The sequence below is a fragment of the Falco cherrug genome, chromosome 15, assembly GCF_023634085.1.
Source record: "Falco cherrug isolate bFalChe1 chromosome 15, bFalChe1.pri, whole genome shotgun sequence".
NCBI classification, from domain to species: Eukaryota; Metazoa; Chordata; class Aves; order Falconiformes; family Falconidae; genus Falco; species Falco cherrug.
The window spans coordinates 9,065,654-9,089,257 of record NC_073711.1 but is presented as its reverse complement, the minus strand read 5'-3'; the positions used below and the strand labels follow the sequence as shown (position 1 = coordinate 9,089,257).

Here is a 23,604-nt window from a genome sequence, read left to right as displayed (position 1 = left end):
GCAAGTGTGCTGAACAGTTTTTGAATAATGTCTTTAATACTGCTCATGTATAGTACAACTTTAGAACAAATAGATCAGCTGTAGCGCTGTTCAGTAGCTTTTTTTTTTTGTCTCCATTTATAGTGGAGCATGAACGGGAACATAGCTGTTGTGCTTTACTAGAGTGTCTTTTGCTATATGTGTTTTGTTTCATGTATCAGAATCCCTAGATACTAAGTAGATTTCCTAGGAAACAACAGGAAAATAACTGCTTAATATAATTGTTTAGTTACCAAAATCTGAAAACTTTGACCTGTTCTCCAAGTATTGATACTATAATATCCCAGCAACTGGAGTTAACAAGCTGAGCATTAATCCATCCATTGGAAGGTCATCTTTGATGGTAATGCTTTGATCTGCAACATCCTCCTTGAGGAAAGAGGCACTGTGTGAGTATCTGCATAGTAACAGCCATGTGCTGAGGTTTATGTTGCCTGTGCTTGGGACTTGAAACAACTGCTGAGGTAAATGGTGCAATGAAAACAGTCAAGCGGGGCATTACACCGTGACTGGGGAGTTCGGAGAACAGATACTGCAGCCCTACGAGGTAGGAGGTACCGGGAGTAGATACCCTACTGGGACTCCTGTTGTGCCTTACCACTGCTGGGATTTACTGTATTTCAAGAGCTTTGTTGTGGTCTCTGTAAGTTGAGTGTTTCCTTTCATGTATCTAGTGTTCCTGTTAATGTCAAAGTTAATTTTCATGGCAGTTTTTAATTGTTTAATGATCGCTGTAAGTCCTCTAGAGTTTAATGCTGTACTGCACTGGGTTTGCATGGAAGGCTTTGGTTGCGGGGTGCTGCGGGGTGGCTCTGTTGGAAGATGCCAGAACCATCCCCCATGTCTGATAGAGCCGATGCCAATCAGCTCCAAGATGGACCAACTGCTGGCCAACACCCTCTGGGATAACATATTTAAGAAGGTGGAAAAAATGCTGCTCAACAGCATCAGTGAGAGGAATGAGAATGTGTGAGAGACTCCGTGGACACCAAGGTCAGTGAAGGATGGGGAGGAGATGCTCCAGGCACCGGGGCAGAGATTCCCTGGCAGCCTGTGGTGAAGCCCTTGGTGAGGCAGGCTGTGCCCCCAGCCCGTGGAGGTTAACGGTGGAGCACTCTGGTCCCTGCCAGTGGTGGGCTCTCACGCTAGAGCTGAAGCTCTGCACCCTGTGGAAGGGACCCGTGTTGGAGAAGTTCATGGAGAGCTGTCTCCTGTGGGAGGGACCCCACACTGGAGCAGGGGAAGAGTGTGAGGAGCCTCCTGCGGAGGAGGAAGAAGCAGCAGAGACAAGGTGTGATGAACTGACGCAGCCCCCACTCCCCGTTCCCCTGCACCACTGGGTGGAGGAGGTAGGGAACTCAGGAGAGAAGTTTGAGCCTGGGAAGAAGGGAGGGGTGCGGGAAAGCGCTTTAAGATATGGGTTTATTTCTCATTACCCTACTCTGATTTGATTGGTAATAAACTAATTGCCCCAAGTCAAGTCTGTTTTGTCCATGATGGTAATTGGTGAGTGATGTCTCCCTGCCCTTACCTCAATCCATGAGCTTTTTGTTGTTCTCTCCCCTGTCCAGCTGAGGAGGGGAGTGAGAGAGTGGCTTTGGTGGGCATGTGGCATCCAGCCAGGGTCAACCCACCACATGTAAAAATACAGAAACTGATAAAAGTTGTGGGAAAGATCAATATTGTTGCTTTGGTTTATATTTTCTATAAAATGATGGTGTGACATTTTTAATGGTGTAGTACCTTGAAGTGGTACTATACCTTTGTTCATTTTATTACTAGGAATGGATTTGAGATGACTGTTGTTAAAAAGACAAAGTTGGGAAAGCATTGTCTGCATAAGCCATTCAGTACTTCAAAATTGCCTCTCAGTGGTGTCATGTGTTTGTGTAGGTTGATAATTGGGCAGTTTAACTAAAGAAAGCGATTGTATCTAGCTGTGACCAAATACCTTGAGACTGAGATTGTAGCAGAGATTTTCTGGAATGTTTTCTGAGACTATAGTGAAGGCAGTGGGGGCAATTGAGGAAGCAGAGAATCAAATCCATCAGTGGTGACTTCTCAAAATTAGTTTATTTTTTTCCTGTATTTCTTACCATCTTTTTGTAAATGCCTGCAGAACGTTGTGGTGGGTACCCAGCCTGTGGAAGTATGCAGGTAATCGGCTTTGGTTTGTGGATAGGGATGCCCGGTTTAATGCATATATTAACTGCTAGCACAGTGCAGGAGGTCCCCAGAGAAAATGGTGGTGTTGGTGATCAGGTTGTTAGCGGGAATTTTGTCATACTCCTAACACTGATTAGTGTACATGAACTTTAAACAGTCTTTACAGTATATTTGAAATAGAACGTTACCTACATGTGTGTTGCTATGCAAGAGGGGACCTGGTAATAACTCTCATTTAACATTAAAATACAAACAACCCCCCCACACACACAAATCCAAACCAGCCAAACCCCCACAAAACCCCCGACCTCCTGCATGATTTTCCCAGTGGTGGTTGTTGGACACTGTCAAACTGGTACAAGTTAAAGGGTCTAGTTTTGCCACACTGCTAACGCAGCATGACAAACTAGAGGGCAGGCTTTTCTGCTCGATTCCCGTGATGGGAGAGGGGAAGTTGCGTTGACTGAAAAATTATGTTCTCACTTAATGCATTGGTGAACAGTAAATGTTCGATTTGATTTCAGTTTTGACAGTTTTTAGACTGCTGGGCAGTTATTGTGGTTAAATAAATTGTGCTTAGGCTTCGGATAGCCCACGTAATGGGACAGGGCGTGCTCAAAGCCTGCGGGCAGGGGTACTGGTGGTGATAGTTCAGATGAGCAAGAGACGGGACAGGGGAGGGCCCATAAAATAGTGAACTAAGCCACACATGTATTGTTAAAAAATAATACGGGTATGACTGAAACGCGGGTAGGCTGCAGCCCATGGGACAAGAGGAGGAAGGAGCCTGCTGACGCAACGGAGTGACTCGGGGAGGTGGGGTGGAGAACGGGGTAGGGTGAGGACTGGAATGTGCTGGCACAGCTTTGTTTGTGACTGAGGCACTATGTTCTTGTTCGTGAGTGTTTATTCCACTGTTCTCCAGGGGATTATGCAGAGCCATTGATCTGAAATATTAAATGTAAATCATACAAGATAGCAAGCCGATTCCATTTTTAACTTCCAGTTGAAGTCGTTCATAGGTTGGCAGCTTTGCAGCATGTGATCTGGGGCGCATTTATTCAGTTTTGACTTGTACAAACTAGCGTTGTTCCTGGCTCAGAGTCATTTCTTAGGGCAAGGTCAAGCCCTTGGAGTGTAAATACTTCTTTAAAAGTACCAACAAGCAACGGCCACTCTGATGTTTCATGCTCTAATCCACTGTCAGCTTAAGGGAATTACACAAGCTTCAAGTTCAGAGGAAACAGTGCTTGCTGTTCCCCTGCCGGGGAGGGTCTCCTGTGCTGGAGTGGGGTGTTCGGGGCCCCCACAGCCATTCTCTTATCTGAAGACACGTTAACGTCTGAATTTCTGAGGTGGTAGAATACAGCTTGTTAGGAGGACTGAATCACGATGTTGTATAACAATGCTGAGGTATAATTTAAGTCAAGAGATGGAGGTAAACTCTCGGGGCTTGAGTTCCATTTGAACCTAAAATGGTAAGAAAGATGATGTGGGAAGTGATTGGGGATTTCTGTAGAAAGCAGCTTTTGTAGGTGCTGGTCTCCCCGTTTGCATTCTGAAACCAAGAGGCAGAGCCAGCGGTGGTTGTGTTTCCAAAGGCAGGGATACTGGGAAGCTTTGGAGTGAAGGATGACCAGGGAGAAGAGCTTGGGAAGTTGAACAGTTAACGTGGCGACTGTCCAGCTGAATGCTTGGGGCTGAGTTCTCCTGGTGCTGGTTTTGCTGTCACATTTCACCACCCCCTTTGTCCTGCCGGCTCTGCATGGCATGTCCTTGCCAAGGTGATTCCAGGTGGGTGCTCAGTGTTTGTAGGAGGGATCGGGTGCTTATTGCAACTGTGCTTTTACAATAGTGCAGACTATTTGTAGGGCTGGAAAAAGCCTGTTAATGCTTACAGTTGGCACATGACACAGCATGGTTTGTTTTGGTGTAAATGGCCCAGGGCATAGGCATAGGGGGTGTGTTATTAATTAAAACTGTTTTTAATTGAAGGATGATTGATGAGTGAGAGTAGTCAGAGAACAAAAGCTGCTGTGGGTGCTGGCCCGTGCTGTGGGCACCACTGAGGAGCTGTTTAATACATTTGCATTTTTCATCCTCAAGTTCCATGGTGTCTCTTAACTGGCTTGACTCATTAGTACAGCTCTGCTGATGTTGGAGATCAGCTGGAAGGACCAAAGTTTATCTCCATAGCTGGAATGGTTCATACAGCTTATTTCAGAGGAATGAGTCTGTGTAGGTAGTTTTGTGTCTGATAGAGAAGATAGAAGAACCCACTTTGCTCTCAAACCTTACCGCAGTTTGAGCCCTTTCCTAGAAGAATTCCTATAGAATTAGCAAACGTTGGATGATTCTGAACTTGAAGCGTTACGATAGAGCAGTTTGCTTTAGAATCTGGTGTAGTCTTCAATACAGCATTTTTTTTTCCTCCCAGTGTGACATATGCCCTCGCCAAAAAATCCAAACCAAAGGTGATTCTGATGATTTGGGTGTTCGAACTGTTTTGATGGCTTGTTTTGTTAGGTGCGTCTAGCTGTGTTTCGATGCACAGTGGCTGTAGCTCATCATCTGCAAGTTTAGCCCAGCGTCCCTGAGACTTGTTGGGTGGATGTGAAATTCTGTGCCCTGTGTTTAATAGGAGGGTCCTCTGCCTTAATGCTTAGTGGCTCCAACAGGGTTATTAGAAAAAAATCTTGTATAGTAGCTGCTTCATAGCTCCCACTTTTACTAAGTGAAAACTGGATCTTTACTTGGGTTTTGTATTTGAAATAAATAATGGCACCTCTCTTCATGGTAATGAGTAATCTGTTACATTAAGCCGGTTCCTTTATTTCTGGCTGGCGTTTATTTCTAACCCATTATACTTTTGCAAGCAACAGCAAGTTCCTCACTCTTCTTAGCACTTCTCCCTCTTTACCTCTCCTAGCTGTTTGTCAAGTGCTTTTGTTGGGACCAAATATTTTCTATAGTGTGACATCTGTTGTGATCCCTAATTAAGATTACATTGAGCTTTGTGGGAAGAGATGATGGTTTTATACCACTTGGTGTGGATTGTGCTTTCCTGTCCATGAATTTTCAGGTTGTTAGTGCTATCAGTTCTGATGTTTGAGGCATAAAAACAGTAAAGCTAAGGAAAAAACTTTCCAATATTATAAACCATTCTTAATCAAATAGCTATTTGTCAAGGGCTTCAGGAGGACTAATTAACACTAAAATAATAGTACATTTCTGTGTTGTCATATTCAAAACAATCCCACTCTGTGCTCAAATGTAGTTTTATTTTAGTATATTACAACACTTAAGAACATTTAAGTACACTAAGTAGCATTGTCAGTATGATCCAGGCTGCGTTCACTTTTCCAGCTCTGAAAGAAAACTCCATTAAGCCTTTTAGTTAAGGAAATCTTAGAGAGCACCTGGGAATGTGATGCAGCTCTTAAGCCTGCCCATGCCAAAAAGCCACGCTTGCATTGTATCAAGCTTATGCAAGGGATTAATTTGGAAGCACAGCTGAGTGGCTTGTAAACTTTCTCCCTCAGATCAGCTATGCTGTAGCTGCATGGTCCACATTGCAATTTGATGGGATAAACAACTTTTGTGTGCTTTTTATGGACTTTGCTGAAAGAATGAACAGGTGATTCTGCACAGCACCAGAACTAATTTGCAACAATTTTATTCGGGTAAAGATGGAGCAATGCAGTAACGTGGCTGATTACGTAAGCACAAGGTCAGTTGATCATATCTGTATGTGAACTCTTTGACCAGTAAAACAGTCACAGTAATTTATTTTTTCTTGTCTCCTTGAATTCTGCCAAAGTTTTCTCTCCGTTCAAGCTCAGCAGTTTGCTCAGCCTCAAAGATTACTGTACAGACTGAGTGACCGGTGAGATGAGCTGCTGTTTTTGTGGAAGCCAGTGTGCTCCAGACTCCTGTGACGAACTTGTGAAGCTTTGCATCATAAGGCAAGACCCCTTGCCTGTGATGCTGGCTTCTGCAGAATTAACAAGAGCTGGTCCCAAATCCAATAACAATATGAAATGCAGAAAATGAGGTATTGGAGGTAAATGTGTCAGGGGTACTGTGATATGGATGGATACAAAGAGTTATCCATCAGTAGCAGGATGCTGACTGACTCTTTTTCTCATGTGTGTTCCTAGCACTGGGAAATCAGTATAAAGCCATCATCCTGCTTTGATGAAAAAAGAAATCATCATTTACTCTTAACAGTCTTTGAATAGCACAGTCCGTTTACTTAGTATTTCCCCACAAAAAAATTGCACATAAACTAGGCTTTTGAGACTGTACCAATGTAAGCTACTTATTCTTTAGCCACAAAAAGGAGCTTTTGGATAGAACTCCGGTGTTGGTGTTGATGGCTTTTCCTCCTCCAGAATACCCTGCATACTCCTTTTGTGCAAAAAAAAAAAAGGGGGGGGGGGGGGGGGGCGGGCGTTTAATATCACAGAATACTATGCGTGGCAGCATGCACAGGTTCATTGTGTTGCAGTGGAGTATTTAACCTTCCTACAGATTGTACCGCTTACGTATCCAGATACCGCCCTCTGTAGTGCTTGCCTTTTGGTGTTCTGTCTGCTCGTCACTGCAGCAATACCCAAAGCACAAGGTAGGATCCTGGGGCACTAGATCCTTGTGAACGCACGGCGAGAGTCGATCGCTGTCCTGAAGTCGTCACCATATATAACTAGATAGGTCTGGCTAAACGGGTGTTTGGAAACAAACTCAGCAAATGTGTCCAAGTGGAAGTGGAGAGGTATGTGTGGTTAGTACGTGGTAACTCCTGGGGTCATTGGGCCTGGCCTCTGAGCTATGACTCCATAAAAGAAAAAATAACACATCTTTACTGTATGTGGGTACACTCAGAGAGCCAAAGGGATCTGCTCTGCGTGCTACGGCAGATCACAGGTTTAGAAACGGAGGGAGGGTGGGGGAAAGGACTGGAACTTGAATCTTTTGACCCACTGCTCTGTCAGCAATATCTGCCATTCACCACCATCCATCCAGAGTGGTTTTTTAGGCATTGTTTCTGGTGAGATCTTGAATCGGTGGATACCTGGAATGTCAAGCTATGCAAAATTAGCTAATGTTCTCTTCAAAGTCTGTGCAGCTCACACTAGTGCGTGCTTTCCTTCTTTGTCAGTTCTTATGAGTGCTCCATCAAATTCCTGTTCTGGCAGATCTTTGCCATTGTTGAGCTGGCTTTAGACTTCTCAGGGCTTCTTTCGGGCATCTTTTCTCTGCCTGCTCCTTCCACCTCCTTCTAAAATCTTAAGTAAAAATGATGTTAAAAGGCTAGTTGACACTTGCACACCGCTGGAGGATGATGCTGCATGTGAACTGTGTGATTCCATTATCTTTTCAATAGCGTTAGTGCTGTGGTTTTGTCCTGCTTCACACTTTAAGAGCACATCCCTTCATCTGCCTACAAGATTGAGCAGGGAATGAGTTCAGTGGTCAGGGTGCAGCATATGCATGTAGTGCTAATTTGGGGGAAGAGCTGGCATGAGACTGGAAGAATATGGTGGCGAGTAAATGATAAAGGAGTTAAACCAGTATACAGACCCTAATTTTTCATGTATGCTTTAGGGTATGTGCGTATCTTAGTCTTGGCTTGAAGCAGTGTATTGTTGTCTGAAGTACATTCAAGCACAATTAATCTGCATTTGTCTCCCTTTCCCAAAACATTGTGCCATTTGAAATGTTTTATTTTTCTATATTTAAAGAATATTATTTCATAATCCCAAAAGCTATTTTTCTTTTTTTTAGAACAATCCGTTGAAGAGTCTTTATTAATCTTTTTATTATTTAAGCACTTCTATCTGCAATACACAATAGAGGCAAATGAATTTATTTTTTTGAGACAAGCTTGCTTTTTATCCTACAGAAATGATGACTCATGAGATTCATCCAACCCTCATCTGTATTCCTCCCCCAGCTAATAAGTTAAATGTGAGTTTTGTGTTTGTAAAAAGGCAGCCTATGCTTACCTCACCAGGGAGCTTGTTTGAACATCGAGTTCACAAGAGGAAAATTCCATGCCACAGTAAAACTGCATCTCTGGGCATTAAGGAGCTTTGCAAAGTTTGCTCCCTAAGTGAAGAAAACAGCATTAGATTTAATTCATTGCTCACGTTTATAGTGATCTTAGACTGGCGTGCTTGTAACTCTGCATGGTGATGGCAGAAGGCTTGTGGCTCTGACACATGAAGGGACAGCAGAAGGCAGAGACCTGTAATATTTTCTCTTTGGGCCTGTTAATCCCACAGATGGGGAGTATTGGAGTGTAAAAGATGCGACACTGGTCTAGCATAAAAACACTCTCTATTTTCATCCTGACTTAAACAGTCCTGCAAATGGTTGTGCTGGTGTAACTGAGAAGGGAGCGTGGAGGATGGAGGTGCGTGGAGGTCCTGGAAGCTGGTGTTGCTGCTGAAGCCCGGTGCTGTGAGAAGGCACCCTCAGTTGGAGCTGCCTCCCATCTTAATGCAGCCAGGCTTGGTTAATGCTAAAATGGGATATGACCTGGCAGCTCTGCAGGGGGAACGCACCATGAGTTTTAGCTGAGAGGAAGGGAGAGCCTGATCAGTACAATTTGCAGCATAAAAAGTAGCCAATTTCTCTATGAAGCAGTGGATTTTCATGGGGCTTCTTTAACTGAGCAAAGATCTTCTGAGCATCCTGGCTGGCAGATCCTGGTTTAAAGCCTCCCTTGGGGGATGCCTGATAGGGGTGCACAGGAATAAGAGTCTTTCTTGGTGGCTCCCAGCCTACATCTGGCAAAAGTGTTTCACACATAGGATCTGGTTTCTCTGACTCTGCTCTTTCCTCACAAGGTTCTTATAAACCAGGTGACGTGACTGGGGGCTGTATGGAGGCCTCTGTCAGCTGGGGTTAGGGAGAGAGCAGGAGGAACCAGTTGCAGTACGAATCGGTTACTTTGGAGAGCTGGCCTTGAAAATTGGCTGACAGGGGGATGCTGGAGTTGTCCATTTAACCTCAAACTCTTGGGTAAAGAGATACTTGACTTCTGTTACATAGCTGAGCCTGATGCTGATTACGTTCCCTTATAAGGGAATATAATTTCATCCTTTTGTCATGTAAGTGCTGTGTGACCCAGAACAGAGTGGAGCTCCAGAATTGGTATTGCGTAGATGCTGGTCAGTGTCTGGCTGTAGACATGAAGCCGAAACAGTGACATAGGTGTGAATTCTCAGTCTGGACAGTTGTTTTGCCCTGTCTTTCCTTCTGTTAATTATTTGGCAGCTTCACAAAAGCAAGCCCCTTTTTCCCCAAGTACACCTTTGTGGTGAAATCTGGAGAGGTAAAGCAAAAGAAGCAGCTTTGCAGAAAGAAATCCACACTCTGAACATCATTTTTTTTTCCTGTTTGGTCAGTGCACCCTTAATACTGCCTTGCAGATGTTGGGATGGCTGGTACTTAACTAAGAAAACACTGATTTTTCTAGAAACAATAAAAACTCCATGCATAACTATCTCCTCCCTTCACCATTTCCTAGGGCAGGAGGGGACTGGCTCTAATTACAGAGCCTGCAAAATACTCTCCATCAGCCAAAGCTACAAGCCTCTCTCTGTACAACTCCGGCTAAAGCCAGACAGATTCCTCTTAAAAGGGTTTTGGAGATTTTGCAGCACTGCTATTTTCCTGGAACTCTCCACAGCAAGTATGCAGCTGTGAATGGAGTTTTTGTTAGATGAACTTGCAGAAGTGCAAGTGATGGGCTGGGTCATGTATAGCAAAGGGTTAAATTTTATATCCCACAGGATGCGAAACAGAACATAGATCTGCAGGAATAAAGGATGAAGGCAGCCTAGAGCATCACCTTGACTTTTTCCAATGGAGAAAAACACTTTGGGCAGGTGTGGCTTGTGGGAGGAAGAAGAGATTCCACCATGGCAGAAATGGGAAGGTGAACTGTGTGTTGAAGTTCAAAGACTGAAGGCTCTGAAAGGTAATTCATGCTCGTGCCTGTAGGCACCTCTGAAGGGTAATTCAAACTCGGTTAGGATTTTGGCTGCAAGTAAAGTGAACACCAGAAGCTTCGGTGAGACAGTTCTGCTGGAAAGTACGTTGGGCAGCTCTATGAACAGGCAAGAAGTGTCTTCATAGTTTGACAGGTAATATTTAGTTTCTCCCACCCCTTCTCAAGACCACTGCAAGTGGAAAAATATTGTGATTGACTACAGGCTGGTGGGCCAAGAGACATTTTTAACTTTCTCTGACAGTGGCTTTCAGCTGGCTTTGAGCATGGTTTCATGGACACTTCAGCACTAGAACTGGCCGAAGTGCAAGTCAGGTGCAGTTCTTTTGGGTGGATTCCCCTTAGCTCAGTATCAACAGCTTTCCATAATTTGAATTTCACGAGTGATCTGTTGGTTTGATGTAATTCTGTGCATGGACTAAATGTAATATAGCATTCCAAACTCAAAAGTGCAAGGTAAACACATTCCCAATGCAAAAAGCAATCTCTGACTTCCAAACCCTCCTTTATGCTAAAAGTAATTTAAAAGTATACTGTAACAAAGATAGTATCTGCATGCCAAAGAATATCTTATTTTACAGAAAGGTAACTTACGAAATGCATATTTTGAAGTTTGGTGTTCATACAACATAGTATTAGTTTCCTCGTTCATTTGTGTATGTCTGCTCATTAAGCAAGATCTTCACAAAGCGTCGAGGGCTGTTTAAATGCTTTAGGGGTTGAACATTTTTATTACTGGTTGATAATCCTTGTAACATTAAAATACAAATGGGTTAGAGTATAGTCTGATGGGAAGCATGAAAGTGGTTACTAAACTGCAGGAATAAATGTGCTAGAACCCTAAATAGTATAATAATCCTCTAAGGGGGAATCGCACCCTCGTTCATTTATAATGGTATTGTGATTGGCTTTGTTTTAGTCCAACTTGGAGTCAGTGCCTCCACAAAAATCTCATGCCTTCCAAAATGACATCAAATACGAAAGGAGAAAAACAGTCTTGACAAAACCAGGTCACTACATCAGCAAGAGCAGAGTGGGCTGAGCAGCTCTGCTTCCTAAATCAAAGCCTTGCTGCAGGAGCATTGCTGCACTCCCCGTAGTGCCTCACAAGTGCCGTCCTCAGCAGCGAGGGACCAAAAGGTGTCACAGTAGCAGATAAAGGGCTGAAGGCTTTGGCCAGAGCCCTGGTGCCTCTCTTCTCAGAGCACTGCTGTCCTGGGGTGAGGGTGTGGAGATTCTCCTGGCATCCCTTTGGGCAAAATGGCCTGGTCCCAATTATGCTTTGTAGCCAGCCCCTGCACAAGGTAGGAATGAGGAGGCATTGTGAGTCCTTTGTGCCTGGATCAAGCAAAAATCCCAGCAAGGGAAGTGAGATGTTCTGCCAGCTCTGTGCTTCCAGAAAAGCAAGGGTCCTTTTGTAGTCTTGGCTAGGAGCTCACAGGCTGGAAGACACTGAGGATCTTCTAAGGCATACATGTCTCTGATTTCTGTGAACCATGAGTAAAATGTACGGGCCTGGAGCCCATCTCAGTGTGCCTACAGAGCCAGGAGCTGTCAAGGAGCCATCATCTCCCTCTCCTGCCACGTGTCCTGTGCGTCCCTGGAAGAGCTGCCCATCAAGGGACAGAGACGATATGAGTACACGCGCAGAGGCCCACGCAGGCTGCTGTGGGATTGCCATGTGGGCAAAGTAACTCCTTCGTGCCCAGGTCTGCTGTCTGTAACGGCGGGCTGGGAGCCAGAGGGCATTCGCCAACAGCACTCTGCTCCTGGATCCCATGCGACAGCATCCTCCAGCCACTTTTGTAAAGGGCCAGTTAGCGTATGTAGCCAAAGGTGGACAAGGTAATTATGCAGCTGGCAGGGCCAAGTAATTAATACCTAGTTGTACTGTACTGTACATACTGCCTCTTTTACATGTGTTTTGTGCAGAGTGGAAGTGCTGAGGTGTGCTAATTTTGCAAGTTTGCTCTCGTCTGGTGAAGAGGGTGGAAAAAAAACAACCTCCAGGAAGAAGGAAAATGAGTTTCCTGTCTTTTGGGGTGTTGATTAAATAACCCGTAGCGGCAGCAATGGCAAAGTGCCAGGGCTTCTCCTGGGACATGCTTACTGAGGCAGAGATTTGCAGAGGAGAGGGAACCTGGATGCAGGAGGCTCATACAGGTGTCTGTGTTCAAGAGCAGCGTCTGTTCTTGCCAGCAAGCCTCGCTCTGTGTGTTTTTTATGTACTTCATGAAGAAGGGACCTTTACCTGTATCTTTGACCATATGGGTGCAAGGCCAGAGTTTCGGCGTTAGCACGTGAACAGCAGTGACAGCACATGGTCTCTTGCAGGTTTCACTAAAGCCATCCAAGAACGCACCTAGCAGATGCTAAATGGAAGACACATGGCACAAGCTTTGCTCTTTCCATAGGACACCTCAGGCAAGATTTACTGAAAGCAAAGACCTAGTCTCAGGCTGGAAATGTCACGCGGCCCAATCTGTCTCCCAACGCAGCCGCTACAGAGTGCTGCAAGCTGGAGTCCTGGCGTTCCTCCGGCTGCACCTTGTCGGCAGAGGCACCCCGGTTCCCAGCAGAAGGAGCTCACAGGGGGTGGGCGAGCCGCTCAGGGCAGCTGCCACTCCCCACAGCATCCTCCTGAAGCCCTGCAAGCCCTGCAGGGGCATGGAGAGGAGGAATCACCTGGGGTCTGGGTCCCAGGGGGGTTGTGCCTGTACAAAGGGAATGCTGAGCCCTGGCCCTGCGGGTCATCCGGAGGCTCATGTTCAGGGAGGGATGGAGAAACTTACTGTAATAATACTAAGATAGACCTACTTTGGGTTCAAGTGAGTTAGTACCTCAAAATAAATTACTTCTATCAGCTTGGGCTTTTCTGGGTAGGATTTTGAGCAGAACGAGCTAATAATGATTCTGGCGCACTGGGATTTTAAATGGCATTCTTGCTGCTTGGTGTAAACAGAAGGTGATAGCACAGTGTGTGGGAGGTCTTTAATCTTGTACTCTAGATTTACATTTTGTAGGATTATAATTTTTTTTTAAGCTTTTTGTTTCATCTTGAGCACTAGCAGAGGCAAGCAACTAACTAAAGGTACATGCAGAGCATTTTAATGTGGCTTTTTCCTAAAATCACCTGAGCAGCCAAGCCCCCTCCAATCACAGCCCCACCCTCCCATCTGCATTTCATAAGGGTATTATCACTGTAATTAATAGGAGTTGTGTAACAGTACCTAATTAAACTCTGATCATATAGTGTAAATTTAACTTGATTATCATTAGCCTCGGTGAACTCTGCAAGAGATTAATCCTGGTGATTCACTCAGCGCAGAAAGCAACAGCGCCAGTTCTGCAGAGGACCCAAATATTAGTGTACAGAAATGCTCTGTGCTCCGGGGTAACCCTGCGAGGTGGTGCTGGGTACCGGTGGTCACACCGGTGTTGGCGAGGGCGTTGCAACTGGAGGCTCCCCATTTCCAAACTGGTTAAAAGCCACTGGGATGCCAGCAGGCTCCTGCAGCGCAGATCTTAATATCACTGAATAAGGAGTCTGTGAGAGGATTATGGCTTATGTAAGAGTTTTATGTCTACAGCCCCTTTGCGTTTGTGGGCTGTGTACCTTGTCCACCAATGATCCGTGGACACCAGGACCTCCTGAATTGAGTACAAGCCATGTTTTGTTTCAGATGAGATTTCAAATACAGGACCTGGTCCCTGTCCTACAAAAGCTGGTGGGGCTTTGTCTGTGGGAACAGAGCAAAGGCATTAATGTTATTTATTTTGATTTCTGCAGATTAAAATGCTGCGTGCTTTGCTTCTGCCTGGTGTGCTAGCATTTTTCACCAAGTAAGCCTTTGGTAAAATAGTCTATTTTTTCTGTATGTAGTCCAAAAGTACAGGGCGTGGGGTTTGTCCTGTCTTTCACTGAGGACATCTGTTTGTTTGCCGCTAATAATAGTTTAATCAATGGGGCTGATTCCTGCATATTCTCCATCTGATGGTAGCTCAGAAGACCCAGATGACGGCAGAAAAAGGTCTGTAGTGTGTCACTTTTTTTTTTTTTTTTGCTTAATTAAAAGCAAAGAGAAAGTTTTACTCTTGTTTGCATGAATGGTCACATCAAACAGTACAGGAAAATCTAGGCCAAGCTGCTTTCAGCAGGCTAAGGAACATTATACCGTTGCACCGTGTCCTTTCAGACTAGCAATGCCTCTTAATAAACGTCAGGCACCTTTTGAACTTTCTTTGATACTGTTAGCTTTGCTTTTCTCCAGCACCCCAGAGCCCACCTTGCCCCCCCCTCGCTTGCCACGGCGTGGCTGTTAGGAGATGTGTCCGTGCGGGATGGGAAGGAGAGGGATGCGCGTGGGGAAGCGCGGCTGGTGCATCCTCGCTGCCTGCAGAAACGGTGCCGGTTATATAACGTCCTCGCTGGGTAACGAGGTAAAACTCCGTCAACTCTTCTGCAGGAGGTTTCAGAGGGTTTGGGGCTGCTGGCTGGCTCAAGGGTAAGTCAGGGATGTGTGTCTCGGGGGTGTGTGTGGTGTGGCGGGGTGCACACACGTGTTAATGTGTGCGGTGCTGACAAGGGGCTCCAAAATCACAGGCTGAGGTGTGGGTGCAGGCGATGGTACCTCCAGCGAGCACGGCCGCTCTGCGTGGTTAGCATGTTGCCTGAAATGGATTATTTTAGGCTATTGCCGCTTTGTGAAACAGCTCTGTAACTTGTTTGTACTGTTTTCCTAGTTTCCTCTAATGCATCCAAAACACTATTAAGTATATGCTGTGCTTAAGCCATCGTGGCTTATTCCCTTAATAGTGGTAATACCACTTTTTGAGAGAAGGCTGTGCTGAGGCAGTGAAATGCTTTATATCTAACAATCATGAAATGTGGATGCTATTCAGAACGTAACTTGCTGGGGTTTGCTGTTGTTCTTTGCACTTGCGGAGTTGTGCCTGTTTGCAGCTCAGCTGGTGTGTTTGCTCGTCTGAGTGCAGATGTTCATGCTGACTGGTGAGTGCATGCTGGATAGCCGCGTCCGTGAGCACCGGACATCAGTGTCTGTTTTGATTTAAGACTGGAGCTATAGATCCGGATGTGCTTGCCACTGTCACAGCAGAGCTACTTCTATGTGTAACGCTCTCGTGGAGCGACTGTCAAATGTGCATCTCAGAGCAGAAAGCAATCTCTGTTTGCAGCAAGATGAACAACAGACAGGATGCCAAGCTTTTTGGGATTGTGTTACGGGGGGTTTTGCTTGCTCTGTGAGTGCTGTATATGCTTAAAGTAAGTGGGAGTTACTGGGGAAACAGAAGGGCTGCAGAGGGGGGCTGTGCATCCGCAGCCCAGTTAGCTGTAAGCTCAGAAGATTCAAACAGCAAGAAACAAAGCCCAAATGAACCTAAATAAGTAAGAGGATCCGAATTATTACAAACGGAAATGTTTGTTCCTGAACAGTCAGGTGCCCAAATGCAAAGCAGCCTCAGGCTGTGGGACTGGCATTGTGAGGGTGAGCGTTGTCCTAAAATGAACTGTGCAACAGAAAAATCGCTTGGTATTAGCTACAAGCTCACACTCCCGTGGGCCCATGAATCTCTTGTGCTCAATTTTTAGATTCTTCTTTCTGTTATTCTCTAAAAGGTACTTGATGCCACAATTCCTGTCACTTTGGCTTTTGCATTTGTTCCTGGCAATATTCGGCGGGAATAGGAGGCTGCTGGGGCCTGCGTCCTACTTCATCTTCATTCTCCTGTCACTGCACTTGGGTCTGGTGGCCCCATAGATGCGGCTGGTCCCCAGCTGATTATGTGGCCCTTGCATGAGGAGATGTGTGTAAGCAGAGGGGACTGACCCCGAGGGCAGTGTCTCACTCCAGACTCATGTGAGCTGCATGAGGGCTGGTTGCCAAACATTTTGTATGCTGGGTTTGGGTTGTGGGCAGTCTGATGTGTGGTGGCCACTGCTTTTGCACGTTACCATCACCAGCATGTTGCTGGCTTGTTGCAGAAGTTTTGTGGGGAGCAGATCCCCAATGTTTCAGACCCCCACCCCGGGCACCCCAGGAAGGGTGCAACAGGGCTGGTTGAGGCTGGTGGCGGTGGTGTCCAGGACTTGGACCTCAGGAAGGGAAAGGAGCTAGTGAAACGCCACCTTGGTGGCAAGCATGGCATATAGGCCACCTCCCCTGGTGCAAGGATGGTTCTCCATGCTGCAGGAACTCCTCATTGCTTCAGGAAAGATCATCAGTTGCCTGCTATAAGTGGGTGCCACTAATAAAAGACATTATCTGTGAAGACTTGAAGGCAGGTTGAGGCAGGAGCTGTTTCTTACCACAAGCTACGTGGTACAGTGAAGACCACTTTACTACTAGCCTACAAGCATGACCCTGTCTGGGGTCTGCACTCACTCTAGGTTATGCCCTGGGGAGGATAGCGGGTGGGTGGTAATTACAGTACCAGATGGCAAGGTGTAATTCATGGTTTTATTGCTCTGAACATGCTCCTGAGATCACAGCTGTGTGTTTCTGCAGTGCTCCAAGTAACAGGGGAGAAGGGCAAGGAGGAAGCATGGACATGGAACAATGGGTCTGTCAAAACCTGGCTTGGTGCTCCCTTCTGGATCCCCCTGGGCTCGATCCTTGGGCCAGAAACGGATCACACATTTGAAAATATGATTAGTATTTAGGTCTCTGTCTTGCTGGCCAGTTCCCAGCTGATGCCAGCCAGAGGCACACAGAAGTCAGTTTGACCTGCAGGTTGTCTGGTGTCCAAGTGCAAGAGGTCCGGTGGAGCAGGTCTGTATCCCAGGAAGAGCTGCCTGTGGCCAGAACTGGACAAAATGGAAGGAGCAGTTGAGATGACCAGAGCCCTGAGCAGGCACGCAGTGCTGCCTGGTGAGAGCTTACAGCATGGCGCTGAACCGCAAGGTAGCTGGGACTGTTGCTTTTTTCCCCTTCAGGCAGCAACTGAGCCTGATTTGGATGGGGGTTTTTTGGCTTGATTAGATTTTATATTTTAATTTTTTTTTAATCCAGACCCAAACCAAAACATGGTCTGGTTCTGGCCCAGGGGAGTGGTCCAGCTGAAAACTGGTGTCTGTTTGACCTGTCCCCCAGCAGGACTTCCAAGACCAGGAGTGTAGTGCCATACTGCACTCTCCTGTCTATCCTCTCCCTCCCTCATCTGTGCTGCATCACTCCGTTGTTCATGCCAGATGCAGGAATCGGAAGCAGTGGACAATATTAAGACTCCACATGGTGCTGTGCACTGGCCAGGGGAAAGGAGACACTTGGACATAGACTGTCTCTGTTTCATCCACTTTAGTTTTCTCCACGTGAGCTCATTTCAGCTGGTTGGAAGCTAATGAGCCAGTTTGGTCCTGGGGTTAAAACTGACCCAGAACAGTTTCGGCCTGCCAGGCTCCCTACTTCTGGGGTGGGATGCAAGTGATTAGAAGCAGCACAGGACTGGCCAGGAAACAGACTGCTAAATGCACATCATCAGTCATAACAATCATTATAATAATTGGAAATGATGGGCAGCCTTGGTAGGAACTTAAACATAGATGCCAAGAGTTAACCACGTCTCAAAGACTATGCTCAGCTGTCTCTTTGAGGTAATTTCTGTCTTGCTGGGCAGGAAGATGTGAAAAAACCCCTCTGCTTTCCCTTTCCAGGAGGGAAAGACGAGTTAGTCCTGCATGCATCAGCAATGCAACAGTTCCCCCAGAACTGCAAAGACAGCAGTGGCGTTAGACCTTCTGCCACTGCAAGCCCACGAGCGCTGGGTGCATATTTGAGCACAGGCAGAAGGCCATAAGTGACCATAGGTATAGAAGTATCACATGGCTGCCTAGCTCTTCCTATGTGATTGCCGTGGTGGTGGTGGCTTTGTAACTTCGGCAGCCCCATAGCAGGGCCTGCAGGGTCCCGGTTGCCGCCTGCAGATGGTGAGCCTTGCCCTATATACCGAGCAGATTTCTCTCTGTGCGCATGCCTGTGTTTAATTGCCATTATGAAATGGTAATAAAAAATTTAAAATAACATTACAATGTGGTGTGGAGCAGGGATTTGCAAGCCAGCTGCAAGTCTGTTGATGAAGATAAACTGTTCAGAGTTTATCTGAACTCTGCTGTTGGAGGGTTGGTCCGCTCTGTTAACTGCTCTCTGAGCAGGCTGACATTGCTTGTGGTGTTTGTCACTGACTTGTCTGGGTCTGACTGTTTCAGTCCCTCTCGTGAGTCTTTCCTATGGTGGAAATTTAGCTTGGTTAAAACTCCTACCAGCCAGATGCCTCAGCAAGAGCCATGCTAGGCATGCTTTTGCCCAGGGAGCAACTTCCTTCTTGAAAAACAGTTATTTTGGTGCAGATGAGGGCTATTAGGACTGCTTTGACTTCCTGACTGGTATGCATTCTGAAAAAGTCCCCGTGGAGATAATTTAATGCCACTGAACCCCTCTCTCCCTGATGCAGCTGCAAGAGCAGCGCTGCCTCTAAGACAGCAGAGACATGGTGCTGTGTTACATCGCAGGGCTGAATGCTGAGCATCTTTGCACTGTTAGTTGACAGCCATCCTACCAAAGGTACCTGCAGGTAGGATTTTGCTTCCTTTAAACACCAGGAGGAGAGATGCCCAATGGAGCAACTGCAACATTTGCCTTCCTGTGCCCCAGGGAGTAAACCAGCCCAGCAAGCCTGCAGCAGGAAACCAGCACAGCCCTGTGGTGGTGCTGATGTTTGTTGGCAGCTGCTTCAGCCCTTAACCCACGGTCCCCACCAGTTCTGAGTCCTTAGGCTGAGCAGTTGGGCCTTTAATTTCTGTTGGGGTGGCTGTAACAGAAGCTGCCTGCAAAATTCAGCTGCAGTCAGAGCACTTGGTAGATCTCCCGTGCACGGGGACCACCTCTGCTCAGCTGTGGTGCTGAGGTCAGATGCCTGCTCTCGCGCCACTGTAGGAGCCCGGTTCTCCTCGAAACCTCTGACAAAGCTGATCTGAAGCTGGCAGGCAAATCAAAAGGTGACCAAGAAGAGGGGGTAGGGCACAAGACTGCTCAAGCGTTTCTGCTTAAGAAACTGAATAGAACGGTTAGAGAGCTTTACCAGCAACCAGTGTAGATGTGTTCCCAGACACTTACAAAGTTTTAAATTGAACGTTTGAAGTAATTGCTGTGTTAGAAACGACGTGTTCGGTGCTCTGATGCCTCTCATATGTGCTGGAGACAACTGTCTACTGTATATTTGAACATCAGGCCTCATCCTGCTAGTTTCTGCTTGAGAGTCTCCTTCAGTTCATTTGTTGATGGTTGTGCTGGGGGCAGGGATGTCTTAACAGAACAAAAAGCAGAGTGGAAATAAAGAGATCCATGTGTGCAATCATCAGATGGCGAGAGCACGTGGTCACTTCTGGAATTAGTTGTACCAGAACTTGGAGTGAGCAGTTGTATTTCTCTTACCAGCATTCAGTTTTAAGATTTATCATATTCAGAATTCATATTTATCATATAAAGCTTGACACATCTCTTGATGGTCATGAGAAAGCAACAGTGTCTGGGGTGTCTTGGGGTTTTTTTTTTGTGATATCACCACCTGCCTGTAGTTGTTTCAGCAACCGCTGTGGAGGAAAGTTCCTGGACTTGTGTTTATGTTACCATGTCTCTAGAATAAATCACAGCACTACCTAGCATCCAGATTAACAGAATGTGAAAATGCACCTGGTGAACACACAAATAACCCTAAAATCTTGCAGTATTAACCCAATGCTAAGGTTATAAATAACCATAAAGACCTAGGTGAAGGCGTCAGTGATAGAAGTAGGGGGAAGGGACGGGTACTGACCGTGCAGAGAAGAGGTTTTCATATGATGAGAGGTACCTGGATGTTTCCTGTTGAAACACTGTGCTCTTCATGCCACCCTCTTAAATCTCCTTGCCTGCTCATTGAATTTGAGAGCTGTAAATGTTTGCACATGTTTGTTGCTGCAAGGATAGGCGAAGAAAAGTCCTTGAGAAGTTTTTGGGCCACACAGTGCAGAAGCATGTCACATCACAGAGAGAATGATTTGGAGAATCTGAGTGGAGCAGGCTGGTGAGCAGGTTCATGTTACCACCTGTCTGCCCTGGCATGGTTTTGGCCTTTAAATGGCACAAACATTTTCTGTTCTTTTTCCCCTTTTGTTAATGCCTTGGGACAGGGCTCTGTGTCGTGGTCTGTTGGGACCAGCAAGAGCTGGTGAGGAGCAGCTAGGTGGCAGGGCTGGAGCTCTGTGGGGCTGGGCTGGAGCCTGTGCTGGGGCAGGGACCATGGGATCCCCACACAGCTGTGCCCCAGATGTGTGGTCCAGGGACGGGACCAGCGCTTGCCAACCCCTGCTCCCACCCATGCTCCCCATTTTGCTTTTGGGATGGCAAACCCCTCTCGCCTGCAGGCCAGGAGGAGGTTGTCTTCCAGCAGACTGCTGTGCGTGTGCCTGGGGTACAGCAACAGGATATTTGGAGCAGAGAGCCCAAATGGCACGTGGAGTGTTGGGAAGGGTCTCCTGGCTCCATAGGAGACACCTCAACAACTAAGCCACTTCACCCATCCCCAGGCCCCCCGTGTCACATTGCAAAGTGCTGCCTCGGGGTAGCTGCTAAAGCCACGAGCACCCATCTCACCAAGGTAGAGCCATTTGATGCACTTTGCAGTAAAATGACTCTCTGGTGCTTACAAATCTTCCAGGGTATTAAAATGGGCTTAAACCCTACTGTGTTTCTTGCTTTAGCTTGGGGGTGGCTCAGACCTGGGTTTGACTGGCAGCTCAGCCACTGCTTGCAGTTGAAGTTCTTTGAGCTGGGATGATGAGTCCTTGTCTTCCCCAGCCCCTGTTCACCCCACAGCCTTGGGGCAGGCTGAGTTCAGCTCCAAGCTGCAGCCGGTGGAGCTCCCAGCACGTAAACCTCAGTGGTGGGGTCAGAGCCAGGTTGATCAGAATTAGCCCAGCTTCAGAAGATAAAGGCTTTTGGTTTAGAGGGAGAACGGGAGTGGACAAGAATGGTTTCCAACATGCTAATGAAAACCCTAAAGTAAATAACTAAGCATTTTTCCACATCGGTGTAGCCCTTGGAAAGTTTCCCAAGGATGGCTTTAAAGACCTCATTGTAAAATAGTGGGATGTTTTTTCCCCACGGGTGTATGTTAAATCATTTCATTTTCTCCACTTGAAATTATTACAAAATTACCTAGTTTTGGGATTACTGTGAAGACCTTTGGGAAATTCTTCTCCTGGGCAGCATTGTGAGACGTGCTATGGCTGCACAGGTCTGCAGTTTTGTATAGCAGGTGAATCTTGCCTGCCTGGCTGTAAAGGGGAAATCATAGGTTTGACCGAGGTTATGTTTAAAACTGTCATCAGCAGTGAAACTGGCTCTGTTCTTTAAATCAAACTTTTAAAAAAGTGAGGCTTTAGTACAAATGGTGTTGTTTGCTACAATCTGACTCAGCCATTTTTTTTTTTCTAGTGGAAGTACTTTGTTGCAGGAATTAACAAATACGTAGTTACTACCAAGCTGGTTTTAACATTGCAACACAAACGGGTAGGTAGGAAGCAGAGGTCCTCCCCTGTGTGCATCTTCTGTCTACCTGGAAGAGCAGTCGGGCTCTTACCTGCTGATGCAGAGCGCCTCGGGGAAGGTGCTGAGCCCTTTTGGCCAGGAAAGGAGTGCTGATGCTATCTAATACCTTGGGAACTTGAACCTAAGACAGTCCAATAAATTGCAATGTTTTCATTGACTCAAAGAGCCTTTTGATTAGATTTCAGTTCCCTCCATAGACTTGAGGACCAGTGTAATAAAGGTAAGCACAGATACCTCGCTATCCCAGTCCCTCTGACATGCCAGTCCCTTGACCCTATTTGCTGTTCCGACCTCATCTGGGCTAGAATTTGATTTTGAGTCTCCGTACGTGGGTGAACTGGGCAGCCCCCTGCTCGAAATATTGCTTCAGCTGTGTGGAAAATATTGTGCCAGGCTGCATGTTATTAATAAGCTGATTTTGTAAGGAGATGGAGCACCACGTCTGAGCTCTTGTGGCAGGGCCAGCTAATGATACTGGACAGCGAGCAACTGTCACTTTTGCTAAATCTGTCATATTGCAAGTAAGCTGCTTACAGCATGCAGTTGAGGTGGGCAGAATGACAGTCTAATCTACCTTAGGGCTCTACCCAAAGTCAAATTTGGAGTCTGCGTTTCTCAAGAATACAGTTGTCCCTTGGAAACTCTTGTCTGAGGTACAAAGCAAGCTGAGGAGCAGAACAGTCACCATCTTCACTGAATAAATTCCATCTGTGTGTCTGTGCAAGGGCTTGTCGACCCGCATCCCCTGAGTGATGGTAAAATAGGACTTCTGAGGAACAGAAATGATGAGGAGTTTCTCAGAAAGCATATCCTTGTACATAGCTTAGCAATACAGCCCAGATTTGCAAGCAACCTGACGAGCTGGAACAGAGCCTTACGTAGAGAAGGGGAATGCTGTGAGATCCATTCAGCAGTACAAGACTCTCAGTAAAGCTTTGTGGCACGTGGCACACAAAGAGGCTCTCTGCAATCTTTTTCTGTTCCCTGTGTAGCAAGATGGCAATCCCTAACCTAGAGACCCCGCTGGGAGTGCAGCCCCTGTGCGCTGTGGCAGCTGTGTGATGGGTTTGGGGAGGGAGGGAGGTTGTGGGCACCCGCTTCTGCTGATGCCTTCCTGCACTGTTCACTGCTGTCGTTCAGCTCTTGGTCCTTCTTCCCTGTTGCTGCGTTGGACATGACTGTCCCTTTATGCTTCCATGGCAGGAAAACAGTGGATTTCTCCCAGGTTTCTCCCTCTCTTTTTACGGGTGAGGTTTCACCCGTGCATCATGAGACACAGCACGTCTTTCAGAACTGATTCCCCATTTTGGCCCTCATTTGGCCAAAGTGTATAGCAGACTCTTGAATTTGTGCGGATAAATAATCCTGTTGATGGAGGTGCTGCTTAATAATAAACCAAATCTGTTGCTGAATCAGCTCCTTGATATTTGGCAACCTTTGTGTTACGGAAGTGTTTATAGATGTAAACATTAGATCGTAGATACAGTTTCTTCAGATGATGCTGCAGCGTGTGGGGCACAATGCTGAGCTTTATGAGACAATAAAACTTGGTGCTGAACACTGTGAGTAGTTTCCTATTTGTAGGTCTTTATAGCTGCTCTTAAAAACTGTTCTTCAGTGCCATTTAATAGTGTTTAAGAATATCTTTAGTCCCCTTAAATTGTCCTGTCATCAGTGCAGTGCTCCACATGTAGTGGGTGCTTGCTGATACTATTGTCTTTCCTGTGGTTGCAAGAGAAGCTCCACATGAGGCTGGAGTGCTGTGTTAAGTGG

At 46.3% G+C, this 23,604-nt stretch overlaps 1 protein-coding gene across 1 annotated transcript in view; it reads left to right on the top strand.

Moving 5' to 3' along the window:
* Window positions 1-14,458: 14,458 nt before the first annotated feature.
* PASD1 (PAS domain containing repressor 1) overlaps window positions 14,459-23,604 on the top strand; it is a 113,100-nt gene continuing 103,954 nt past the window's right edge. The window contains exon 1 of the mRNA XM_027799487.2: window positions 14,459-14,730. The gene's annotated coding sequence lies outside the window, so the exon portion shown is untranslated. The remainder of the gene's footprint in view (window positions 14,731-23,604) is intronic.